This window comes from Xiphophorus couchianus, chromosome 20, assembly GCF_001444195.1.
Source record: "Xiphophorus couchianus chromosome 20, X_couchianus-1.0, whole genome shotgun sequence".
Taxonomy (NCBI): Eukaryota; Metazoa; Chordata; class Actinopteri; order Cyprinodontiformes; family Poeciliidae; genus Xiphophorus; species Xiphophorus couchianus.
Genome location: NC_040247.1, coordinates 5,288,553 through 5,309,430, shown reverse-complemented (window position 1 = coordinate 5,309,430; position 20,878 = coordinate 5,288,553). Strand labels below are relative to the sequence as shown.

The 20,878-nt window shown below is 36.9% G+C and overlaps 1 protein-coding gene across 2 annotated transcripts in view; it reads right to left on the bottom strand.

The window, feature by feature from the left end:
- The window catches only part of tafa3a (TAFA chemokine like family member 3a), a 94,157-nt gene extending 82,513 nt beyond the window's left edge, over positions 1 to 11,644 (bottom strand). Inside the window, exon 1 of one of the 2 annotated variants that reach the window (XM_028001724.1) lies at positions 11,184 to 11,644. The gene's annotated coding sequence lies outside the window, so the exon portion shown is untranslated. The remainder of the gene's footprint in view (positions 1 to 11,183) is intronic. The other variant, XM_028001723.1, reaches the window with a different exon arrangement.
- Positions 11,645 to 20,878: the final 9,234 nt, after the last annotated feature.

The following is a 20,878-nucleotide window of genomic DNA, read 5'->3' as shown; positions in this document are numbered from 1 at the left end:
ATTGCTTGCTTTACAGAGAACAAGTCAAGGATGTCACAAAGTAAATTAATCTTCTCACCCAATGAGATGTGTCCGCTATTTTTCAAAAATAATTTCTCCATCGAAATAAGTTGTCTAAATTATGTCTAAAAGCTGTTTCCTTCATTAAAATACCAATTTTTTTTTTTAAAAACTGTAGCTGTGGAGTATTCTAGTGGATACATCAAATATGCATATTGATAAACCAAACATATGCAATACAATGTGTGACTGTTCTAAAAAATTCTAATGCAATTATGTGATAATGGTGGTAGAGCACTTTGGTGTAGACTAAACATGACACTTCAATAACCTCATATTGTTTTACTCCATGCCTTTTATATCAAGATGAACCAGTTAAAGGAGACATCACTCTATTGTCTTACAACTTGCAACATCACATCTGACATGATTCCTCCTGTCAAACATTGTGGATTATCTTGCATAATACCTTTACATCTATGTTGAATAAATTAACAATAACACAAAATATCATTTCCCATCTCTGTGATAACCTACGTTTATTAGTTGCGGCCTAATGCAAACATAATTTGTGCCAATTTACAAAATGTAATGCCTGCTTTTTTTATTGCATGTATTTGGTGCCATCTGCTTTATGAATTCAATGTAGGAAAATAAAATTATGGCAGCATGGTTGATCACCTCAACTGACTTTTATAACTTTATGGCTCTTAATTACTTAAGCATTTATTTTACTTTCTTTCTGTATATTTGCACTTTGACCTTACTAGATATTTCCCATAGGTGAGAGCTTCTCTTTAAAGGATAGAAAATGTGAAGTCATGCTCAGCAGAAACAAAAATAGGCCAGTTGAACAGACTGAGAAACAGAAGGGAAAAAAAGTAGTAGACTACATTGTCCACTTGCAGCTACTTTGTCTAACATAAGATTTCCTCCCATCTGTCCCACGGGGTGGCAGCACCCTTTGAACCACTTCCGCGTGACTTTCTGGCATCACACTTTCTGTGTAAAGGGATGAAGACGTGACATGCTGGATCAGCACAGAAAGTAAGAAGTGACGAGTGGGAGTACATTAGCCCCCTGATGTCAAGTGAGACATCAATTAATGAGGAGCCTAGAAATGTGTCCATCCACACAAACAGTGCAGCGGGATGCTACAGGAGGCCTGGCTCAGGGCTGCAGAGGGCTGGAGGATTTTAATTATTGAGGTCCCTGTTTTAAATGTTTAAATGAATTAGGAGCATGGAAAGAGGTGTTAGGAGGTGAACAAGAGGTAGGAAGGGAATTACAGCAAAAATATATATTAATTATGTCTTAATTATGCTGCAGAAATATAGTCAGTGTTCATAGTGAAACTTGGTAGCCATACCCTCATCAGTGTTGTATCAGTGTAAACAAAAGGATTATTTAACTGTAAATGTATAGATAATCCAAATCTTTGTGTCAGTTGTAGTCTACTCACTTACATACACACATACAATTATGTGTTAGTATTTAACACTAATTGTTATGATGTTGTATATAATTGTGCACCAATTATATACAATTAGTACACAATTGTGTTATATACCAACGCCATTATGTGTTGGTATATAACACATAACTGTAGCCTGCAAATGAAAATCACAATAAATTACTATTGTAATTGTAACAAAAATCAATATTTACAACTTGAAAAAAATGTGTAAAACCTACCACTGTTGCCTCTAAACAGTGTTTCTTTGCTGTTTAGATGGGGGGTTTTTTTTATTACTGACGCATACCTGTACCATATTGGTGACACGCAACCTTTTCCAGTTTGGTTTCTATCAAACTGTGCAAGGGCACACATCATGACAGTAGCACGGCTGATATTTGTATCAGGCTCTGCCAGCAGGATGCAGAGTAAACAAATCCCCACTGATTGGCACCCGTTCCACTCTACAGATTCCAGCAAAGACAACTCGAATTGGATTCAAAAACAACACACTTAGATTTCAATTTTTCTTCACAGATGGGAGCATCACGCACATTGCTTGTGCTTTTGTCTCCAGTACCTGAAACTGGAGTATAAACAGCAATCAAATTGACACAGTCCCACAGAGGCGACACAGATGTTTGGTGATCTGGGCTTGCACCTGCCTATGAGACAAAAACAGAAAGACAGGTGGCCAAAAAAGGCAATGGGACAGGTAGTGTGAAGGTCTTTCAGTGTGGGTGGATGCCTGTGAGTTAACAGTGCACCACTGCTTCTGCTCTCTCTTGATTTTCTCCTTCTTGCCCTCTGTCATGCCAAAGTCCAAAGCCCAGGAGAAATTAGTCACCCAGCACTCTGTGGCAAGGATGGTGTGTGCGAGTCTGTGTGCGTGTAATTGTGAAAGTGTCTGGGAAGGAAGGAGAGTGCTGTGAAGATGGAAGACAGAAGGGAGAGAGAGGGAAAGGGATAGTTTTCTCAAAAACTATCCTTTTTGAAAGTATATAACTTTTCTTCCCATCTGAAAATTGATGCCGGCTTAAAAAAGGACATCAATCTAACCATCTAAAATTGTGCTGCAGAAAAAGCAAAAGCTTCACTGTGCTGGAGATATATAGCACAGCACAGTCCAAACAACTACCTCCAATAGCTATTATGGACTATTGGAGGTAGAGAGAACCTCCAATAGTCCATAACAATAGATGCTCACAAAGACAGCACAGTGTTTGAGGGACCTGCATGCATTGGCTTTTTAAAAGTATGCATTTATTTCTTTATTTATTCTCATGAAAAGTACCATGAAAGTTTATATTCTTCAGCCATTCCCAAATAAGCAAGAACATCTTAAAAATAGATAACTATACATATAAGTTTGTAAGTGAATATTTTCCAATCAGTGTTAAAATTGAAAAATAAATATGTTCTGTGTTTTCTCACCCTGTTTTGGTTTATCTTTGCTTCTGTGTCCATGTTTTGCATTCACTCTGCCGAGGGGGCTTGTTACTTTCCTTGAGTTTATGCTTTTTTTTTGTATATTTGTTTTTGTTAGGGGTTTTTTTTCTAGCCCTTGGGTTGTTCCAAATTTGTTTACCTTCCAAAATAGCATGTAGTGTTTTTTTTTTTTTTTTGTTACACCTAAATTGCATTAGTCCTTTTGTTTTCTCTGTCAACCGTTCTGTTCATGGTTAACTTTTGTCCTGGTGTGCTTTTCTTTGATTTTTGTTTGTGGTGTTCCATTATATTTACTAGTCTGCCTTCTCTGAAATCTGCATTTGCCCCATTTGTGAAAGTATAAAAAATGAGAAACACCTGCAAAGGTCTAAATTATTAAAATAATAAGATTTTTTAAGGATTGCAACATAGGATTTTTAATAACACGCTGTCCTTATTGTTCAATATCTCTGTATGTATTTCCACAAAAACACTGACAGTTTCCTGAACAATCCTGGCTCCTAAGTTGTTGTTTGTTTTTTTCCACAAATCTGAGTAGTTTTATTTCTTAATTACATCAATAACATAAATCTAACTGATGAGTCCAAATTCATATTCTGAGCGACAGAGAAAGTGTGTTTGATTGGATGAGAAACTAACTGAATACAGTTACCTTTTAGCAAACTTGAACATGTGAAATTAGCAGAACTAGCCTGGATTTTTGTCCCACATTCATATTCCGATGCTTTTTCTGATGCGTTTGGAAACTGGAAGTCTTTTATGAAGAGAACTGACAATTCAGGGCACGAAACACAACACACACCTCCAGCTGCTGACGTGATGAAAGGTGCAAAAAGAGCGACCTGAAGCTATCCCAACGTGTAAGTTCCTGATTTGCACATCCTCCGCTCCTCTCATAGCATCCTACTCCTGCCAAGGTCACAAGTGAAAATGGAAAAAGAAGAAAAGTTGAGCAAAGCAGGCAGGCAAACCATCTTTCTGAAAATATATACTTGTGTATCATTCTTTTGACAAGCCTCCCATTTCTTATACTAATGACTTTTTTCTCTGAAGCATTTTCAGAGCAGAAAATTTCTTCAATACTTTCAGCTCAGACTACATGGCTTCTGGTCAACCAGCCTTCCACATTAAAACCTGACAGACAGAAACTGTGTAATTTATTAATACCGGTTTTTAATTAGAGCCGCATCCCTGTTGAATATTTCCTGGTTTCTTAAACAAAGGACTAATGAGCACAGCAGATAACAGCATCATGTTGAAACCTCATAGTTAAAATTTTCTATCTACATTATGAAAAATAGCATTTACAAGCACAAAGTGGAGTTTGAAAGCAACAAAACACAGAAGAGAGAAAAATACATATTGCCAAGACCTCTTAGGCACCACATTGGCTGGAAACAGAAAGAAAGCAACCAACAAAAAACATTGAGCTTCTATTGTCCCTAAGGAACCAAGGTTTAGAAATGGGGCCTCAAAAATCTCCACTTCCCAACCTTTCTACCGTGCTGAATGTAAGGGGCTTGGGGAGTTACGTTCTTTGCTGTGGTGCAGGAGAAGGTGATGAGAATTCAGCACAATGGCTCAGTACTGAGTGTGAAAGCTGCCAAACACTGAATATCTCAAGAAAAGGGAACAGAGAGAGGAACTGAAAAGAAAGTTGATAGAGCTGCAACCCACCATCTTGAAAAATTGAATTATTCTGCTGGGGCTCCTGTTCTCCCTCAACCCTCGTCATCCTCAGTTTCCATAACACATTAAGAGTTAGGTGGAAAATTTCCACTCAAACTCATGTGGCTCCCACTCAGGATGCAGAGTTTGCTCTGAACGGTCAGGACTCTCTGGACTACAAAAATGCATTTTGCTTGCGTTTGCCATCCCTGCACAGCAAGGAGTCCCATTTACTGAGTTAGCACATAACTGACTTAAAGGTTTAAAGGTTTGCTTTTCAGTAGCAGCTCTGTGGAGATATAGCAGTATAATTGTGTTCTCTCTATGGAATGAGCTCACCCTGCCTACATGTGCGTTGTAATCAGAGCTGCTCCTCTGTGTGTTGTTCCAGCAAGTTAGCCACTCATCACCTGAGTATTGTTCAGATCATTTAGACTGCTGATTGGATCATCTTGCACTGAAATGCTCTTTGGCTGAAATGTGCTCCGGAGTGATAAACAAGGTCCAGATTATCATAGTACTAGTGCTTTTCTCAGGAGGACACTCATGGCAATCGCTGGTAACAACTCACTTCAATGTCCCTAAGAAGTTTTGATTTTACATTATGTGACCATTCTGGTTGCTACAGGAAACAGGGACTTGGGGTTTTATTCCTACTTGCATTCCATTAACGAAAGCTTGAATTTATTTTTTACAAAATTAAACTGCTTCTTCTGCACATCATTTCTGCCTCAGTAGTTCTCTACATGTACTGAAGAAAATTAGCTTGGATGTGACTGCATCCTATGAACTTTGCCAGATAATGAAAAGCAATAAATACCAGCAGACTCAAAGACAATCATATTTCCTTCGTTTTGCTGAAATGTAGCTCAGTGATTTACATTTATTTGAACAGAGAAACACAATTTGTTATATTGACGTTTGGAAAATTTAGGATGGAGATTAAAATTATTTTTCATTTTATGTATAAATCCATTAAACGTTCAAATGTATCCTGTCTTAAAAAGGAGAATTTCTCTTTTTTTACGTGGTTGCTCCATTAGGAGATTATAACCTATCATTATTTTTAAGTTAAGAGCCTAAGCAGTTGATGCAGATACGCTTTTCAAAAAAGTAAAAGAAAAACGGTGAAATTTTCAGGCCACTCAAATAAGGTTCAGACAAATAACCATTTTCATAAAATGGAAAGCACAAATTATTAATTGTTAATAAACACAATGTTTTGCTTTCAATTTCAATGTAAATGAGAATTTTTTATAAATATCTCAGATCTGTAATGATTTAGAGATTCTTATATAAGTGAAATCAGATTACTTTATTTGTTTTGTAACAATGTTGTGCATTCAGTTTATTTTTGAGCAGGTAAAAACAAGTGTCGCCATCAAAATTGTTATTGGATTTTAATTAATTTAAAGAACAAAATCTAATTGTTGTCATCGTCAAGTACTTTCAACTCAACAGCTTTGGTGCCTTTTGGTGCCTGTGGCCAAACGTTTGGACAGTTCATTAGAAAGCATGAACTGCTTAGATATTCATAATAATGCATCACTGTTAATATGGCAGAATTAGTTTTGGACAAAATAAAATAAAAACTGTGTAAAAAGGCATAAGAGGTCCATCAAAGTATTCTCCAAATTTGGCAGTTACCTTTTAAAGTGTAAAACTACAGAACTTTGCTGTAATTCTGAGATATTCTACAAAACAGGACTGATGTAACTCAGTCAGGGTTGAAGGTAACCTTGATCATAAACACATTTTTTACTCTGCCAACAAACTGTTGATGGATCAGGACTTTGTAATGGCCATTCTTTGTTTTCCTTAAGCCATTTTGTAACTAACGTGGTGGTGAGATTAGGATCCAGTTAGATCACATTTGACCCTGAGCTGTTGTTTTAAGATTTACTCATAATATTTTCTTCTGCTGCCATTGATACTGTAAAGTACAAGAGCCAATCCTAACAAAACATGATACTGTCATCACTGTACTTCAAAGTTGGGATTTCGTTCTTAGGCTGGAAAGTTTCCACTGTTTAGTTCAGTATGTAGAAACAAGAACAATAGCCAAAAACTTGAATATTAGTTTCATTCGATCATAGGACATGTTTCTAAAACGCACATCCTTTCTCCCAAAGCAATCCAGCATTTCGCATAATGTCTCGTTCCTCCTTGAGAGCCCATTCAGCATATGCTTGTACAGAATATAATACTCTAACAGTTTCAGCTAGCACCTTATTTCCAAGGTTGTGCTTTTGTTTTGGGTTGGATACAAACATGTAGCACCTAAACATGTTCATATCCTCTTATATTGGAATATGATTGAACAGATGTGAAATAAATGCTTACAATGCTATCGTGTGGACTTTCCAAAACTGTTGAGAAACATACTAGTTTTACTGTATGTAAACTTCTGACTTTGAGGAAAGTAACAAAAGAAAATGCTAAAAACATTCATTGCTGCATAACATCCAATTATTCCCTGAAATTGCTGTTATAGAAATGGAGGCAAAGTTTTTGATGCTTTTGAGAACATTTATCTTCATTATTTTCTCATTTCTACATTGAATATGTGGTTTGGTTTTCTATGTTTAAAGTTGTTTTTGTCTTGCATAAAATAAACTTGAACTGAGAAAAGCAAAATGAAGGCTGCACTCTTCCAGCAAAGAAGTTCTAACATTAGCTGTTTAATAACAGTTATTTAGAGGGTCAGATGAACTTTGCCTGATTGCCTGTATTCAAGTCATGTGGACTCAGGGGGAAACATAAGGAGCTGACTGTCATCAAATAACAACAATCCCCCACAAAAAAGAAGATTTAATGATGCAGCAGAAAATAAAAACAAGCCTCTGCACACATGCATCATTCAAGCAACCACTCAGGATCTCCTGCAATACTTCAGCTGCACACACAAACATCATCATCACCTGCCTCTCTTCCTCATGTGCACCAAACACCCAAATGTGCACACAGCAAAGCGGCATGAGCAAAATAAATAAGAGATGTGGTTGTGCTTTCCAGCCTAATCTTCCAGAGAAAAATTGTGCATCGCATCAGCACAGATCAGCCCTGATGAGTGATTAGGACTCTGCTGCCTCCCACAAAAACCAGTTTGTTAGTTTATTGTCTTAGTGTTTAGTCTGCATGTTGTTCTTCATTTCTACAGGGCTGTTTCTGGGACTATTCCTTTAAATGGCATCTATAAAACATGAGGGATGCTCTTTGTGTCCTCCTCCTCTTTTTGACATGACGGAGCAGCACACGAGCATCCCAGTGCTGCATTTCTTTTGTTACTGTGGTGCTCTGAATCTCCCCTTAAGCACCAGACGGATTCACCTCAGCAGTTTGAGCTGGCAAGCTGAGAGGTGGAACAAAAAGCTCTCTAAACACATTAGCCTATGAACGTCACCGAGCAGCAAATCTTGAGGCACTGAAATCGAGTGTAATCATGTACACATAGACAGATGGTGGATTTTTTTTTATTGTTCTGTTAAACCAAACCTGTAAAGCCGGTAGGTAATATAACGATTCTTAAGTGATGCAAGAGATACGGTTTAATGGTTAATTTGTGACATCACAGTGTATTTTCTCCTTGATAAGACACTGAACAGTTGTGTGCATGCCGTCTGCATAAACAGACATGCCTTGTATTTTCACACCACATGACATCTATAAAGTGTGTTCAAGGAGGACATATTTAGAAGTACTGCAGGAAAAAAGAGGAATTTTAATAGTGAAATTGCACAATACCCACACAGACCTTTATAAAGCGCAAAAACTAAAGTGCTGAACGGTTTGTTTCAACACACTGAAAACACGCTACAGATTTTTTTATTAAGCCCTATTGATCTGACAGTGTGAGCAGGAAGATGGTGAACACAAATTCAGCCTGGGGTGGCTTCTTAAAACTAGAAACAAGCCTCTTATTGTGATGTTCTGCACCGTTCTCTTCTTCTAGATGTCACCTGGTGGCTCATGCATATCAAGGACGCTTTCCAGGCCTCACTCAGTGCTCTGAATTCTTCACTGTGTTGTTGCAAAACCCGCTTGCTGGTAGCTTTTAAAAAACAAGTGGAATTGCGAGGCAATCTGTCTCACCTCTTTATATTGATTCTCCGACAAAGCTGCCGTGTGTTTTGTCACATGCAAATAGCACAAAAGCTCAAAATGTTTGCTTCACCTGCTGTTGGAGACCACACATGACAAAGTGCACAATTGTGGTGTCATGGTGGCAAAACCTTTTTTTTTGTGAGGGTTAAAAAACAAATTGCCACTTTCTCCAACAGAGTCTGCAGAGCAAGCTTTTTCCAAGTCTCCGGTGTTACTGTCAAATACAGTGGGGCTGTCACAGAGATCCCATCTCCAGTAATCCCAAGGTGGCCTTTCCTCCGCCTGTCAGCAATAGCAACCAATAACCCTACACAATAAAACCCTCCAGAACAACAGTGGGCCACAGGCGGCTTCAAGGGCTACTGACGGCGATCTATAAAACAATATAATGGGTTGCCTGTCAGCGAGTGTGAAAGGGAAGATCTACGCCTCCTCTGACTCTCTGAGGGGACTTCAATTAATCACAGTAGAATTGTATCAGGCTGCAATAGGAGTATAAGGTTATTACCATCCCTGTATTCTGCAGGATGAAATGCGATGATAGCACTAATTGAGGAAAAGGAGGGGGGGAAAAAACAGCTGACCACACAAGGCAAGGTGATGAAGGGCAGCTGAAGGAACGAGGCGAACATAGACTAAAAGTGAGAAAGGAAGAGAGAATGATAGTCGCCTCAGTGATGTGCAAGCACAACCGTACATATCTGCATTCTGTGTGCAAAGCAGCTGACGACAAACACAAGAGCCAATTTTCATTAGAGGCTCTGTTTGAGCGTTCGAAGCATTTCAACAGGAGCAAAGCCTTGTGCTTTTGCGAAAGTCACAGAGCAAGAGCTTGTAGGTGAAGCTGTTTCACTGTTATGGTGGATTTCACAGGAAGCACATTGGCCCCTGCTGTGGATTCAGATCTGTATTTGATCTGCCTGTAGAGCTTTACAGTGGGGAGCCATGTTCAGGTAACCTTTCCACTGATACACAAGATGGAAACACACAGATTATTTAACGCCATCCAGTTTTGAGATGTAAAAAAGAAAAAGAAAAAAAGAAATAAAAAAACCACAGAGTCAGGCTAGACCATCAATTTTGGTCAACCAAAAGTGAAAGTATAGCTTAATATGTAGAGCTGGAGTTTCGTCTTCTGTTTAAAGGTCATTTCAATCAAAAATGAATGAATAGATCAAATAAATCCTTGCATAAATCATCATAAATTTAATTCCCTAAAGGAATCGTTTTAGTTGCACTAGTAAGGTATTTTCTGTTTGGGAGCGTCTTGCAGTCTTCTCCTTGCTTTGACCTGGAGATTATAATTATTTATTAAATTTTTGAGTTTATTTTTAAGCTTTTTTCCAAAATCCTGTTAATCCATAATATACTGTTTGATAGAGGTAGTTGACTCAATTCTCATTTGTGCAGCAAAGCATGTGTTCCTAACCTTTATTTGATTTTTATTGAACTCAATAAAGTGCATCACAGTGCATGCTCTTGATTGATGGGTTATAGACTGAAACTGGCAGATTTCACTTTGAAAGCTCTTAATGACTGGGGGGAAAAATCAGATTTTCCAGGATTTGGCCAACTGATTACCTATTAGAACCAGTCTTTGACTGTTGCATCTTTAAATTTTATTAACTTGTTTTATTTTTAAAAGGTTTTTTGTTTTGTTTTTCTTCTTTTTATACATTTTATTTTTTGCAGTGTAAAGCTGTTTTTTATGCACTTCAAAGATGAATTTTGAAAAGCACATTAATTCATTCAAACTTTTAGTTTTCATAATGTCACATTTAGTCATTCAATATTCTTGTCTAAGAAATCCAGATGAAACACGGATTATTATGAGTCATCATCCTCATCCTAAAGAGAAGGATTATGTCCAGTACAGTAAACTTTCATAAAAACTCTTTGGACTTTTAATTTCCCTTACTTGATATCAGTCACCAACCCACTCACAGAATGTTTAGGTCAGAAATGTCAGATATTCCATCCTTTTACGTGATTTTCCTTGAATTTTGCTGCTGCTCTGTTGATGTCTCATGAATTAACATTTCAAACTTACTTGATCTTATTTGATCAGGCATGGATTTAATAAAAACAGCATGGATTAACATCCTATGCAGCAACCTGTGCAGCTAATAGGCAGAAAAAAAGATCCACCAATTTCTGAACCAGCTTAAAGAGGGAGAGAGAAAAAAAACTGGTCCTGGCTCTGTTTAAATTGAAGAAGTCAATAAAAAAAATGTGTGCTTGGGCATTGATCTGATTTTTGTCTACATGCTGACAATAGAAAGTTTAAAAAAAAATTGCCAACCTGCAGCAACCAGCACAGCACCTAAAATCGTCAATTTCCAAATTGGTGTAATCAGTGATACCAGTAGGCGTTTGGAAAATTTTCGATGGTTAATCTCCTTGTTAGAATTTTTTTTTTTAATCATCTTGTTGAATCTTTCAGCAACATCTCAAATATACAAATAATTAAACAGCAGAGAGGTTAAAAACTGCAAAGCCGACCTACCTGCTTTTGTGCTCTCAGTTAATCCCCGATAACCGTCCTTTTTTTATTATTTATTCTCCATTGCAAACCGCAAACATGTTCTTAATGGAATTACCACATCCTCCTCGATAAGAGACGCCCTGAACAGCACCGAACCTGAAACACGCGGTGGGCTGATACCAGAGCTCTCCAGACGCGCAATCCAAGAGTCAGAGGACTCTAAACTGAGCGCTGCTGGTTACTCGCAAGCAGCGAACTTGAAAGTCTATAAAAGTTGCGCGTCCTCCTGGTCTGACTCACAACTTCCCATCCGCCAGAGAGCCGCTGCAGCTGGACTCAGAGCCGGACAGTCGGACATAGTTTCACGATTGACGCAGGGTGAGCTTTTTTGTTTTGTTTTGTTTTCTTTTACAATCCTCCTTCAACAAAGTGAGTTCGGTTTGGCTTGGGCAACAGCTTCGTGCAGTTAAAGAAATGAATCTGAGCTGTTCAAGGAATGTCAGCGCAGCCGGATTCAATGCCGAGTGTGTCTGCGCTGGTGGTGTTTTAGCGCCATCCAGCGGTCATCCACAATTTAATCTGCAGTTTTTGTGGATTCTAAATAATCTGGATGCTTCATTACATGTAGAAAAACATAAAATAACATAGAGATATATTTTTGGTATTACCCCTATTTTTATGCCATTGTTAATTCCCATCCATCAGATTTAGGAAAAAACAAAGTAAAGATCATCATTGATATAATTTTAGAGAAAGAGCTTTGAGATATTTTAGTGAGGGGAGAAAAAAAAGAAAAAGTTGGGAGTTGCATGACATCATTTGGGAGGGGATGAATGCTGAGTTTATCTTGTGTTTGGACAAAAATGCATCTGCTTTGTTGTATTTTATCCAGGAAGACAATTTTCTTTTTGTAATTCTGGCACCGAATCACTTCAGGAAGATCAATAAGAAGAATAGAGCAAAATATCAAATCTAATAAATAAATAAATAAATAAAATGAAAAGGTATACATTGTCAATGATGGTAAAATATTGACATTGCATTATCCTTTGTTATTTAATTCAATTTTGCACAAAGTATGTTTTACATCTACCAAATTAAATGTTTTGTGCTAAAAGAACTTTGCAAATCGACTCTTCATCTGTTTCTCATAATAAAACTAAATCATAAAGTAGGAGATTGGGCACTTTTCTGAAAGTTTTTATCAGACCTCAGTCTATAGTGTTTTCAGCAGTTAATCTGATTAATTGGTGAGAAACAAACAAAAAAAAAAAAAAAATAGACAAGATACCAGATGACCTCAAGCAAAGCAGATCAATAAAGTAGTTTTAGTTAGCACTCATAATTGTTTTGGTTATTGTTTGAGGTTAAAAATATTAGCTGAATATCTTGGTGAAGGGAATTGAGTTCCAATATACAAAAGGTAATGTTATTTTTATTTTTTTTTTTTTAAAACACAAAAACAGTTTTAGGTTGAAATTTGTACATGTTATTTTTCTGCAAATCATTTACAAAAGCTCATCGGAAGATGCTAATCACAGTTTACTTGTTCCAGTCTGGGTTTTTTTTACCTCACAAAGTTTGAAGCTGTCTCTTAGTTTTTCCATCTATTTACTCATTTCTGTTTACCTGGCCATCTCACCCTGAATCTCCCTTTCAGATTATACATTTTGAAATGATGATCTATTCTAGATCTCTTGCATCTAACTGCTAAACTGTAAATATGCCCTCTTCCTGATATCCTCTCAGACTAGCTTTAACCCCTTTGATCTTAGTCTTCCTCCTTCATTCACTTTCTCTCTCAAGTCATTATTATCTCAGAAGATTCCTCCTCTGACCATTTTTCCACTTCAAAAGCTCTTCAGATCGATTCGATAAGGCTTAAATCAACCTCTGTGTGTCATATGTGGAAACATTTTGACTTAGTTCAAACCTCGTCTATTGTGGAACATGTAGTCTTGTTAAAATGTCGCTGAATTGTGTTGCTTTTTAGCCCATTACAATTTAACCAGCTAGTTTTTATGATAATATTTTACTGGTTTCTGTGCCAAGATTAAACTTAGATTGATATAAGTTGTCAAATAATTGTTGGAGGTATTAGTTTTTATGTTTGCTTGTATATAAATTCTGTCTGCTGCAACTCTACCATCATTCATTAATCTGTTTAGTGCCCTTTAGGGATCTTTCTCCTAACCGACGTAGCTTAACGTACAAGAGACTTGATTTATTTATAAAGTTAAGAATAATTTGATTTAATATATGTACTAATTGGGGTTTTCCTAGCCGATACTGAGTTCCGTTTTTGGGGTTTTTGTTGTTTTTATTTGTTCAGGTAGCAGGTATCCAACAGCAAATTAAGGAATTTGGACCAACCATTTGTCCATAACCTTCATCTAATGGATTGTTTTTAACTTCAAAATATGCTTTAATGCACATTGTGTTGGCTGATGTGTTAAAGTAATGCCTGATATACAGACTGAAGATGGTGTGAGTTCTTTATTTTGATGAATTCAAATGAATATTAACTAATATCAAAATGATCAGTATGTCAATCTGATCAAGGATCAGAACAGGTCCAGGAAACAGGTGGGTGGTGCTTTTGTACTTGTCTTTGCTTCTTTTTACCCATCTAATGAACCCTCTGATTGATCAGAGCTCATAATTCAAAGCCATATTTAAATTTGTACTCTGTTGTTCAAAATTGGTTTCAAAAATATTAATGTGATTGTTTCAAAATAACTTTTTTACATGAATCATTCACCTAAACCTTTCATTTGATGTTGCCTGAGTTGTTTGCTGTGCACCTGATGCATTATTATGATTTTTATTCAGTTTAGAAATATTTCCTACTTGAAAATTATTACTTTTGCTAATATTAGCAGCACAGTTTTATCTAAACATTCCCACTGCCACTAAGATCTTATGATTTAATTTAATTAAGGAATGAGAAAGGAATAACTCCTCTTGGATGCTTTTATGGTCAAGCAAAAGTTTTGATTGTTTTTTTAATAAGATATGAGCAGTTTCTTCTGGATTTTCTCGGTTCTCTGACTTTCAGCTTCTGGTCCACCTACTTTATTAACCACAAGATAACATTTTTCAGCACTTGGACTTTCATTTGAAGTTATTTGTTACTTTTAATGGTCTAAATAGGAAAATACACTCTAACCAGAGCTGCTAAAGCTTTTGCATTCTGATTCCACTCTCATACAGCATTACTCTTTACTCTACAAGCCTTCCCCCTCTTAATTGCATCATCATCTCTCCATTTCTGGAACAGTCTCTTTCGTCTGTCCCTTTGAAAATCTGGGAAAGGTTGGAATAATCAATAGCAACCTTTGAAAGGGCCTACAGAGATGGAAGTCAAGCATTTGGACTTCAGGTGAATTGATTTGGGACTGCCCTTAAGAATGTTATCATCATAAAACCAAAGCTCAAATAAATTTCCTCACACACACAAACACACGCCCGCAATTGGAATCCCACACATGGAAGCAGAATAAAAGGGCAGAGCACACCAATCCCTGCTGACCGAGTACAAAAAAATGTCAGCTCATTATCATCGACCAGGCTGAGCTATAAAATTCAAAGCAGATAAGTAGACCAGAGTCAGGCTTCACATCACCACATAACTGCCTATGAATACCGAGGCTGTTATTTTTGATTCTCTTTGTGTCATTTATATTAAACGGTTCCCAAAGTCATCAAGTTTCTTTCTTCCCCTCCGAGTGGCTCTCAGAAGCGCTGTGCGATGAAGATGACCTCATTAATCTTTCGGGCATTGTGTGGTGCTGCCCCATCAGTCCCCAGACGCACCGGTTTGTGACAAGGCTCTGCTCGTTAAATCATCTGACAGGATGAGGTCAGCGGCGTGGTGAGGTGCCTCAAGCTGGCCAGGAGCAGATAAAACCAGCAGCGTGAGCGGTGGTTGGAGAAACTCGACAACAAGTGTACTGTAGGTGGCAGCGGGGGTGACTCATGAGGTAATCCTTGTTAGGAAGCGTTTGGCATCAAAGCGGAGTGAAAATCTCTGGTTTTGTCTCTTTGGGGTCACACCTCATGAAGAAACACTCCAGGCACCATGTGATTTGGCACCTTTAGGAGGAAATCTCACCACCTCCGTTTGTGTTGTCAGTGTAGGTGGCGTCTTGCATAACACTCATCACACCACGCTTGTCATCCTGTGATTACTCTCATTTCACGCATGCAACATGACTTGTTGTATGGGGTTTCTGCAGCTCTGCATCGATTGCGGCGGTCTGCAGCTTAGTTTAAAATAACAGCAACCTGCGAGGAGAAGGCCGAGCACTTCGCCTGAACCCTCTCTTTGCTCTCTGCAGAAGTGTGTTTGAAGACAGCAAGACGTCTACCAGAAAATTGCAAGGGGAAAAATAACCGACATTAGGGCCTCAGGAAAGGAGCTCTCCATCAATAATGCAGAGGATGCAGCAGTTAATGCCCCCTTTAATTCAACAGGTCTGCAGACACCGGTACAGTTATTCTTCCTGAGCTGCGGACGCTCGATGAGAGGCCCCTACATCAGGCTTTATGGCTTTGTGTGTGGCTGCACTGCCGGGTCTCTCGCTCGACCTCAATCCTAACTGAACGGCCATTAACAGGTTTTCATCAGGGGCCCTCGATAATTGAGTTTCCGACTTCAGCAACACTCTGAGTCGAGCCAAAGGAGGCTCCATCCATAAAGAAAGAAATAATGCCCACATAAACTCAGAATATATGAGCTCAATTTAGAGAGAACATTGAAAGTACATCTTAAAAAGTGGAAAAAAATAAAAACACTTTTACAGCAAACAATATTACACTGCAAAACAACCACAGACAACTTAGTTAGATTTGGAAAAGTACAGTTTAGAAATAAAGTACTGACTTAGGTTTAACGATAAATGTGTGACGATAACAGGAAAGGAGATGCAACATTAAAAAGCTCTCTGTTTATTTGTCAGATGGCTTTTAATGCCCATATAATGCTGTGAAAAAGTATTCCCCCCTTACAGATGTAATCTGTTTTGGCTTAAACTTTTCACATCTTTAAACAAATGTAATTGTCAGATAGATAAATGCAAAATGCAGTTTTTAAATGATGATCTAAATTATTAAGGAACAATGTAGTCCAAGCCAATCTGGTAATCAACACCCTTGTTAAGTTATTATTTACTGTCTTTAATCATTGTCATTTTTATTATAGTTTTTAACAGTTCCGTTCAATTTCACTAAACAGCACCAAGGTCTTATTATTCCCAGATATGATATATCAACAATTCTCTAAATAATACTAATTAATGCAACTGTGAAAGCAAAATATGGTAAAACCCAGTGGAATGGTTTAGTCTACTAAAATGTCAAGTTATGATATCAAACAGTTTTCTCTAATCGCTTAAGCCACACTATGTCTGTCGTATTCATGGAGGATATAATGGATCCATATGCAGAAAAACTGCATATGGATCAAATTCACTATTCAAGTGAATTTGAAGATTTAATGAAAATACAAACTTACAAAAACCACAGGGGTCCAGGCCAAAACAAAAATCATAATCCACACAGGACAAAACACAGCAAGGAGATACAGGGAGTACACAGGGTTAAATGGGGAAGTAATGGGAGGATCCAGCAAGAAGTAACTGAAAATAAGGTGCTTAAGTAATGGGAGGTTGAATGCTGAACAAAAGGCCTGGGCTGATGAGCTAACGGGTTGCAGGTGTGAGGGGAGAGAGCAGACGGCAGGCTAGAGAGACAGAGAGAGAAAGAGGAAGTGACAAAGGGACAAGGGAGAGCACACTGAGGACTAGGAAATGAATCTAACTAAATAAGTAGACATAAACATAATATAAACTAGAGTGACTAAGAAAGGAGTAAACACAAGAAGTTAACATAACTACAATCACTAAAAGAAGGCACAGAAGTAATAATAGAAACAAAGCAGAACTAAAAGAGATAAGAAACTACACAAAACACAAAAACAACAAAACAGACTCAAACAACCTAAGATCCTCACAAAGTTATGCCTATGGTCTGCACCCTGGACAACCTTCCAATTCATCACAGGGCAACACATACACCATTATTATATTTTATACTGACATAATATTTATATTTTATACTGTCGAAATAGCTCCTGATCACTGATAAGAAATTAGTAGGTATTGAATTTGTAAAGTTGAAAGACATTCTCGAACTTTCAGTAGCTCTATTTCAAATATTTGTCCTGGTGTGTATATCTTTGGCCCCCATGTGGATTCAAGAAAATCCCAAACTCAATAACACTAGCACATCATAATTTTTCAAAATTCATTAAAGTTATGTGATATACTCCCACTCCACTCCCAACATTTAGGAATTCTGAATTAAAAATAATCAACTTTGTTAAATGAAGGTAAAACATAAAAGAATATATCATACAGCTGGAAACAGTACATGAACTGTGAGCAACATCTAGTTTGATTGAAAACACAAGCTGGGGAAATTGATCTGTCACACAATGATACATGAACCCCAGATGACTCTGACTTTTAACTTATCTCCACAGGTTATCAAATATCTCCTCTCAGCAGAGGTTTCCCAAACTGGGTCGACCGTGTGAAGTGCAGCCACCTTTTACAGAAACAAAGACAAAAAAGCTAAACGCAGAAACATCTCAGTGTTTCTCATAGCAGAACAGTGTGCCTCAGCACCTGCTGTCAGAGAAGCAGAGGGTCATTCATCAGGAAAGAGATTAAATCTTTATCCACTGCTTCTCTGTGTTGGGAGTACTTTATCTTGAGAAGAGGGGATAAAATCAAAGAGGAAAAGAAATCATTCTTTGAGGCAAAGGAAATCATTCAGCTTTCTTTTTATCACTCGCCAGCATGTGGTGTTGTAGGCCGCCTGCAATACAACAGCTGCTGTAAAAAAATAAAAAAAGTCATACAAATGTGCTAAAGAGAAAAGATGTGGAAGCCTAAGAACATGTTCAACTGTCTGAGTCACTTATTAAATACAGGATTTACATAATTTCAAGTCTTAAATATGCCAACAAACATACATATAGAATATATATTTGCGTTTTCTACTTAAGATGAGTTTTTATTGGCGGCTATTTGGCTCCATCTACTTGTAAACTTACATAAGTGCATCTTATTTATTTATGGCAGTAATTCTTTTGCATAATCTGTGATAAATAAATAACACTTAAATAAATGGCTTTTGTTAAAGTTCACGTTATAAACTTCGATATAAAAATAGCTCAACAACATTTTTAAAAGCCATTACTGTAAATTTAAGAAGGATTTGTGTTTTATGGTGATATAGCTGATTTGTTAAGCTTGATGTATAACATTCTGAATTACATTTGTGACACAGCATGTTATGTGGATCGGTTTATTTGACCAGGAAGAGAAATAACAGTCCTGCCTTTGTTTGACTCATATACAGTTGTAGTTTTCCTTATAAAGGAAACACATAACTGCTGCTTTGATTTGACTAAAGCTGGCTTTTAATGAAAGAAATTGAAAAATAAATATCAGAATGTGACAATCAACTCATAATCTGTGTCCATGATCTCTTGCAGAATCTTATAGACTTATGACAGTTATTTGTATTTTATTGGAAAGCTATTTTATAGACCTACACAAACTGTTGCCTAACCATAAAGTGAAAGTAAAATGCTACAACTTTTTAATAAGAAAAATAATGGTGTTCAGTTCCCCGACTCAGTACAGAACAAACATGTTTCACTGAAATTACAACTGCTAGTCTTGTCTAAAGCAGATCTGCACATCAAGAGAATGAAATATTTGCTTATTACTTTTGCAAAACATCATTCAGTTGCAGCTCCTACTGTAGGCTTAGTGATGAAACCTGGAGACTTCTACATGTTTGCTAAACTCCCTACATTCTTTGTGGAAACAGAACTAATGACTTCCTTCTAATGGTTTTTTTTTTTCTCATCCTCATGATGATAAGACAGAAAATGAAAATAAATTAAGTTTGTGGTTGCAATGTGACAAAAGTTCAAGAGGACTGTATATTTTTGCAGGTGACTAAGTGCCTATAGAAGGAAGTTCTTGTTAAAGCACATTGTGCTGTAAAGGCTGTTCAATTTGTCTGCTGTCCTTCAGCCATCATAGATGCTGGGTTCTCAAATGGAAAAACAATAAATAAAAAACAACAAAATAAATTATGTAACTCAACAGCAGGCTCTTCAGGTAGATTCCACTCATGCAGAAACAAAACAAGCTTTTCTCATTGTGCTTTCTTTGCTCAGCCAAACACTGAAGTAATTGACTGCGATGTGAGCAATGAAATAAACGCCTTCTTTTTCCATTTAATGCCTCCTGGGTTGATTGTAATTTGGACGTTCTTTTTTGTAATTTGAAGAATGACTACAACTAAAGTGTGTCTTTTTTTTAAAGTTGTTATTAAGCCCAGGTACACTGGGGGGCAACATTTTACCAGAATAATGCATCTTTGTTCTTTCCCTTTACAAGAGGAAACCAGACAGTGATGTTCCTTTTCATTTGCAGTTGTTGATTCAGAATGTTTTTTGCTTAAAAAGAAATTGTCAGAAGTACCTATATGGTCACACCGATGTGTTTAGAAAGGCTTACAGTCATTAGGAAAATATTTAAATTCAAAACGTGTTACTGTTATGCATTGTGCAGGTGGCACTAAATAAAGGACTAAAAAACTGCATGACATTATTGGTGAGGAGCCTGATGATGTTCCGTCAAACAGCATCTCCACCAATTAGACCCAAAGATGACCATCCCACTTTGATAGAATGTATTTTAATGCTTCACAAAGACTTGCCTTAATAAAAATAAAAATAAAATAATATAGTTTTCTATAGAATAAGTTTAGCTTAACTTGTTTACCGTCACCAATGTTGTAGGATGCAGCTCAAGAATAGAAAGTGTTTTCCTTTCTTTATTTAACCAAACAGGTAACACAATGCAGCCTATTTTGGAATAATTAAAAACAACAACAACAACAACAACAAAAATCGTATTTTTTGAAGAAGTCGTTAAGTAAATAAAATTTTAATAAGATAAATAGGATTATAAAATCTTCTGAAAGAAAATATGTTTTTTTAGAATATACAATATCTTTGGGTTAAACTTTTGACAGTTTTCAAACTGGTGTCAGTCATATGCTTTTATATTGTTGGGTGAAAAAAGAGCAACTATTATTGATGCTACAGGATTGTTAAATCTTAGTTTATGTATTTTTCTTTGGGCAATGTATTTAAACTTTATGTGAATATCAAAAGAAGCTATTAACATTATTGTCTATACTATTGAAAACTGTTTAAATATGTGCCTGTTTATTTGGTCTGTTGTTTAATTTTTAAGTTCAAATACTCTTCAGGTTTTCTTGTTGAAGTGTAAACACTGAAATTTGTATCTCTCTCTCTCTCTCTCTTGCTCACACCTATAGTGACTTGCTGAATAAATGTCAATACAGAGAGTTACAACATTTAATTTCCTGTTGAGATTAATAAATTGAACGTAGGTGAACTAAATCGGTGCTAAATTATTCAAAAATTGATTTGTTCAGGAGTTCTTACCCATCTTAGTTAAAAGGCTCCTGTTGCAGAAACACATCCCGACAGAATAATACTGTCATGGCCGTTTCACTACAGCCATGGTAACACTCAGTTCCTAGTTTCCATTCTTATTAGCGCTGTGACAAACAGTTTACAACCTCATGTCACCATATTT